General features: G+C 33.6%; 1 protein-coding gene across 1 annotated transcript in view; it reads left to right on the forward strand.

Annotated features, from left to right (window-relative positions):
* Window positions 1-7,492, forward strand: part of RGS6 (regulator of G protein signaling 6) — a 714,417-nt gene that overhangs the window by 70,375 nt on the left and 636,550 nt on the right.

The raw sequence follows: 7,492 nt of genomic DNA on the forward strand, positions 1-7,492 counted from the left end.
AAATTATCTCTCCTGGATCTATTTTCCAGGTCAGTGGTTTTTCCCATGAGATATTTCACATTGCCTTCTATTCTTTCATTTGTTTGGATCTGTTTAACAGCATCTTGATTTCTCATAAAGTCATTAGCTTCCATTTGCTCCAATCTAATTCTGAAGTAATGATTCTCCTCATTGAGCTTTTGAGATTCTTTTTCCATCTGGCAAATTCGACTTTTTAAGGCATTCTTCTCCTCATTGCCTTTTTGAGCCTCCTTTGCCATTTGAGTCAGTCTGTTTTTTAAGGTATTATTTTCTTCAGTCAGGCTGTTGACTCTCATTTCATAATTTTCTTGCATCATTCTCATTTCTCTTCCCAATTTTTCCTCCACTTCTCTTATCTGCTTCTTAAGGTCCTCTATGGCCTGTAACCAGCTTGTATTTTCCTTTGAAGCTTTTGTTGCAGGAGTTCTGACTTCACTGATTTCCTCCTGTTCCATGCCTTGCTCCTTCTTATCCCCAAAATAGGAGTGTAATGTTGGAATCTTCTGTCTGCTTTGTTTCCTTTGCCTGCTCATTTTGCCACTCAATGATTTGACTTTTGGGCTTTTTGCCACAGTAGGACTCTGCCACCAGACAGAGTTTTCATCCCAAACGCTGGGGTTTTCTCAGCTGCCGGAGGTATTAGATGGGTGCCCTCTCTGAGGTCTCCACATGCTCTGGCAAGCTGGACACACACCCCAGGACCTCCACCCTAGACTGCACTCCAGATCCAAGCAGGTTAAAGCAAGAGTGATGACCCCTCAGACTGGTGCTTGGTCCCCCTACACTCTGCAGGCCAGGAGCTGAAGCCACCACGTGGTGCTGGGGGGTAAAAGCCGTGCACTCCCACTTACTGGGTCCCAAAGTCCAGACTGCACTGGCCTCTCACCTTGTCCTTCGCATCTATGTATTGATAAATCTGGAAACGGCCACAGCTGCTGCTGATCTGGAGTCCCTCTGGCTGGCAGCTGGTCAGGCCTGCCCTGTGGCTAAAGCCTCGGGGTGGTGCTGGGCTCGGCTCCCAGAGCGTTGTGCTGGCCGATTCCTGCCGGCCTGCCGGGCTGTTCTCAGCGGGAGGTTAGCTTCTCTGTGTCATTTTGTGGGTTCTGCAGCTCCAAAGTTTGTTTAGAGTCCCCTTTTTACATGGATTGGGGAGGGTGGAAGCCGGAACCGCGGGAAGGTCTTGCTTCTACTCTGCCATCTTGGTTCTGCCAACAGCTAGGTGTTGACGTACATAATGCACTTGCCCTGGAGGTGATTCTCTAAGGGTCCTATCTGGCTATAAATTTTATCATATTTAAAAGGGATTAATGAAGCAAGGTGTTTTTACACAACTACATTTGAAAAGCATAGGTTTATACTAGATAGATATATGAGAAATATTTTCAGGAGTCTTTTTAAAAAATTATTTCATTTTGAACTTAACTATAAAAAGACAAATAAAAATTCAATGTGCATAGCACAGCATAAAAGAGGATTCAATATAAAACCATGAATTTCCATTTCACACTGTTTACTTTTTTAAAATTATATAATAAATACTATACACCTATGTAATACTTGCTATACACGTTTTCTTTTGTTCTCTGCTGTGTACTCTTTTTATTTCCCCTCCCTCCCCACCCTTCCCTAGAGAAAGCTACCATTTAAATGTATATGGATGTAAAATAATACTATACATACTTCTGTTTATTAGTTCTTTTTCTGGATGCAGATATCTTCTTTCTTTATAGGTCCTTTGTAGTTGATTTGAGTATTTATGATACTCAAAATGACTTAGGATTCAAAGTTGTTCTTAGAACAATATTGTTACTGTGTACAGCATTCTCTTGATTCTGCTCATTTCACTCTTCATTATTTCATGCAAGTCTTTGTGTTACTATTAAACCATGCCAACTATCCATCACCATTCATACCTCCATTTATTTCTTTATTTTCCTACACACTTTCCATTCAAATCTAAGGAATTCATGAAGAAAATCCTTTTGACAACCAGACTTGCCATTTAAAAATTCTCTCTGTGAAGGTAGGCTGGGGGAGTAGAAATGAGAGGGTTCACATCTTTGCTTCCTGTCTCATTTGTTCTGTTTCCTGTTTACTCTCTGACATCTTTGCTTATTGTAGGTGATAGCTATTCTTACTATTGAAATAAAAACAAGCTACTGATAACAAATTAATTACTGAATGTTCCAAGGCCTTATAAGATATTAATATGCTACACTAAGTCTATTTTTTTCTTTACTTAATCATATGATTGTTTTGAGAGGAGTTCAGACATGAACTCAAGGTTATGACAGTCCTTCCCTCCTACCCAGTATGGTCTTGAAGCAGCTGTAAGTTCAGGGAAAGTGTATATGTGTATGTGTATGTGTATGTATGTGTATGTGTATGTATATGTATGTGTATGTGTATATGTATATGTATATGTATATGTATATGTATATGTATATGTATATGTATATGTATATGTATATGTATATGTATATAACTGCCTAAATCAGACTTGGTTGATTCAAATTGGGAAAAAAGTCTACTTGATTTGATTATTTGGTTTTTTTAAATTGTTTTAAAAGTTTTTTTTTATTATTAGGCACAAGGAGCTTGTTATTTTATTTCTTATTGATCTCAACATGTTTTCCTAGCAGTTGCCCAAATAGTTCCCACTATTCTAAAGCCCCTCATCACTATCCCACTATCCTAATTCTTTCCTATCTCAGCAGATGACTTTATATCCTACTTTGCTGAGAAAATTGAGGTACTTACTTCCCCACCTTCTTTGCAGATCAGGAGAAGGGGTGGAGAACTATAGGTATAGAATATTGTATGTCAGACTGAAACTACACTCAAGTGGGGTTTTGCTAAACTGTTTCCCTCTCTCAACCCTCCCCCCTTTGTTCTTTGTTGGAAAGGAAGGCTCATTGGGCAGTAACTGGATATATTCAGAAAATCAAGGTAATATAAAATATTTCATAAAATAAAATAAATTTCATATAATAATAAAATATATCAGCAAAATAAATTTAATAAAAAGGAAAAAGAGGTAATTTTTGAAAGTAAACCTCATAAGTTTTCTATTTATTTTTTTCATTCTTCACTGGTCTCAGCTAATTCTGAGCTTTAAACACTCCTGATGCTGTTTTTAGAGGACCATGTTACTCTCTGTATTCATCCTCAGTTACTTGCCTTGCTTCCATCTTGTGTATCTATCTTTTAAAAATCAGATGTGGTGTAAAAAGCCATTCTTTAATAGGTAAGTGGTAAAAGAATAATAATGAGGTGTGTGTGTGTGTGTGTGTGTGTGTGTGACACACATATACATATATGGGTGGTTAGGTTAGGCAGTGGATAGAGCACTGGACTTGGAATCAGGAAGACATCCTCATGAGTTAAGGTCTGGTTTTAGTCATTTATTAGCTGTATGATACTGGCCAAGTCACTTAATCCTGTTTGCCTCAGTTTCCTCATCTGTATAATGATCTGGAAAAGGAAATGTCAAACCATCCTGTATCTTTAACAAGAAGACCCAAATGGGGTCACAAAGAATTAGACACAACTGCAATGACCCAACAACAATATATGTCTGTGTGTACACATATATTTTATAGGTACATATACATATAATTCAGGTTATTTATATATACACATATATGTTATGTTTGTACATATATATATATTCATGTTATATATTGTACAAATTATCAACAACCAAATTGAAAATATTTGTTCAAAATCTCCTTTACACCAAACAAATTGACTAAGATAATGGACAATGATAAAGTTAATAAATAATTATCAAATAATTAATAAAGTTATTTTATAATAAAATAATTTTAAAAATAATAAATAATTAATAAATTTATGCTGGCATAGTTGTTGGATCAGGTACATTGATACAGTATTGGGGTGTTATAAATTGATACAATCTTTTTAGGAAGCAACAATTGCATGCTAAGTAGTGGTTCCCCTACAAAAAGCTTATCTGCTCAAAAATATTCCCAGAACTATTATTTAAAATAACAAAATAATGGGGAAAATTTAGGCATTCAATCATTGGAGTATGGCTGAAGAAATTGTTATATGAATTGAATATAATGTGAAATAAAAAGCAAATGTTAAGAATTTTTTAAAAGTGGGTATTGATGCAGAAGGAAGGAGAACTCAGTGAACAATATACAAACAAAATAAAAGACCAGAACAGCAAGAAAACCCTAGTGAATCAATAAAATACCTTGGAAATTAATATATGCATAAAATTGGGGAGTAGCTAAACAAACTATTGTATATTATTATAATGGAATCATGCTGTTAGGAAAGACAATTATTAAGAATTCAAAGCAACATGGCAAAGATTTTTTTCCTATTGTATATTTTATTTGTTCAGCTGTTTTCCAGTCATCAGGCATACATTTCCAGTATTATGTTATTGCTAGAGCTAGCATTTCCAGCACTATGTCAAATAATAGTGGTGACGGTAGTCATTCTTGTTTTTTGTTTTTTGCAGAGGGGAATCTTCCAATGTTTCTTCATTACAAAAAGAAAATGCTAACTTTTGGTTTTAGATAAAGGCTTTTGTCTAATTAAGGTCATGTTTCCTGGGATTTTTTCCTCTAGAATTTTTTTAACCCAATTAAGTGCTATACTTTTTGTGGTAGCAAAAATCATGAAATAAAATGGGTATCCAATGATCAAATAGATGAACAAAATATGATACACAAGTGAAGTAAAATACTGTTGTGTCTTGGAAAATGATGAACATGAGGAATTCAGAGAAACTCAGGAAGACTTGTGTGAACTGATGTAAAATAAGCAGAGTCAGTAGAACAGTATTCAGAATGACTAAAGTAGTTTTATTATAATTTTTATAATAAATTATTATTAATTTTTATTTATAATTTATTTATTATAAATAAATGTAAAAAACGCAGCACAATGAGTGCATTGGATGCATTGGACTCAGTGACCTCAAAGTAGTATATATAAATGTAAAAAAAAACTCAGCTAAATCAAATTAATGTGTAGTGATCAATCTTGGTCTCTGAGAACAGGTAATGAAAGACACTTTCTTCCTCTCAATTGATAGGTAAGGGACTATGGATATGGAATGTTACCTCTGCCAAGAGGTGCAATCATTTTGTTAGATGATTTTACTTAATTCTTAGTCATGAGGGTTGTAATGACTATATGTGTTATGGGTGGGAGTAAGATGGGATGGAATATATCTACTTCTATTTTATATCTCTCTATCTATAGTTGTCATGTGATAAACAGATGGAGTCGATTTAAAAAAGGAAAACAGTGCTGTATTTTTAAAGTCTTTTCTCCATTAGTAGATAAAATAATGTGATGTTTATTGTGGTTGTTACTAATATGACTAACTTTGCTGGGAATTTTTGTAGTATTAAAACACCATTGCTTTCCTGGTTTTAATCTAAATTAACCTTTTAATTCACTTTTAAATTCATTAGAACCATAGATTCTTTTTGGGGGGGGAGAGGGGAAAGAGAAACTAATTTATGACTTGTTTAATATATATTTTTTTCGGATCAGGTTGATTAAAAATCTCTTTTCCCTATTTTATTCATTCAGATGTTCTCTAGTTTCATAGAAATTCATTGATTTCATTTAAATTTTTAAGTTTTGTTGTCATATACTAGAGTACAGTTATCCCTTCCCCATCATTTTGGTTTAGGGGCATGGTACCCCTGTGATTAGGAAAATCTATGTAAAATTTTTTGTTTCTCCCTTCATACCAGGGAAGAAGTTTGAATTATTATGGTATTAAAATATAAAATATGTTATTATATAATTCCATGCATATATTTTATGCATTTCTGAGTTTCTAAACTTTTTCTGTGTCATCTGCTGGCCTTTGTATGTTGTCTGTGGCTTCTGCAAAACTCCCCACCCCAAATTCCTGTTTAGTTTCTTATGCTAATTCACAACATATTGATACTATGAAGGGAAAAGTTATGATGTGGAAGGGATAATTGTGTAGTGATATAGGGTTAAAGTGGTGTAGTAGAAAGTGTTTTGGATTGGAAGTCAGGAGATATCTGGTTTTGAATCTGACACTGACAATTAGTGGTGGTGAAAACAGGTATGTATTTAAGTGCTCTGAGCCTCAGTTTCTGTATCTGTAAAATGGACATAATACTACTTAATTGACAGGAGGGGGCTGGTTATCATCAAATGAAATGATATATGTAAAATGCTTTGTAAACTTTAAAGCACACCATGCATATCAGTTGTTACAAATTATTAGAAACTACAATATTAACTGTATCTCTAATCCATCCATCATGAATTTCTACTAATTTTTTTGTTGTAGTAATTTAATTTTTTCTTATTTTTACTTCAGATTATGTAATGGTTTATCAGTTGTGCTCATCTTTTTGTAAATAAAAAGCAGTTCAATCTTTTGTTTGAAATTTTGTTTCTGTGCTTTTGATTTTTAAAAATTTATTTTTTTTAGTTTTTTTTTGGTAATTGTATTTTCAGTTTACTAGTCCTCTTTCTTGTTGTGTTTAGATATCTAAATTTTGCTTTATTTTTAGTTTTGATTGCTTTAGTTGAATACCATACATTTGCTATCTCATTGTTAATGATAATGAATAATTATATTATCATATTCTTTTTAAATAATTTTGATCTCTTCATTATTAAGCACATTATTATTTATTATCCTTTTATGCCTGAATTTTTCTTCCTATTTCCCTATCAATTATATATTTTATTATTTTAAAATGATAATTTATGTCCTTATGGTCTATAAAGGATATGCTGAATATTTCTGCCCTTTTAAAAAAATTTATTTGTGGCTTCTTTTGTGCCCTAGCACACAATTATTTTTGTAAACATACCCTTTGTGCTGAAAAACATAAATATTCTAAAATTCCCATTTGATAATCACCACAGATTCCATCAGCAACCAGGTGGCACAGTAGAGTGCTGAGCCCAAAGTCAGGAAGACTCATCTTCCTGAGTTCAAATCTGGCCGTAGGCATTGACTAGCTGTACCACCCTGGGCAAATCACTTACTCAGTTTCCTTATCTGCAAAATGATCTGGAAAAGAAAAGGCAAACCACTCAAGTGTCTCTTCCAAGAAAGCCCCAAATGGGCTCACAGAGTTGAAAAACAACTGAACAAAATAAATTCTCTTCTTGTATTTCAAGCCTCAAAGTCTTCTGTGGACAAATTGGCTTGGACTTTATGTTCTAGGATCATTACCATGTTATCTAAATAAAACTAACTTAAAAAAGCAAAACAAAACAAACACTACCACCTCTGCACCAATAGATAGATAGATAGATAGATAGATAGATAGATAGATAGATAGATAGATACATACATACATACATACATACATACATACATACATACATACATACACACATACATACACACATACATAGATACACAGATACACAGATAGATAGATAGATAGATAGATAGATAGATAGATAGATAGATAGA

This window comes from Petaurus breviceps, unplaced genomic scaffold (genome assembly GCF_028583685.1).
Source record: "Petaurus breviceps papuanus isolate PSGF00001 unplaced genomic scaffold, PetGlider_PUasm1.0 189, whole genome shotgun sequence".
NCBI classification, from domain to species: domain Eukaryota; kingdom Metazoa; phylum Chordata; class Mammalia; order Diprotodontia; family Petauridae; genus Petaurus; species Petaurus breviceps.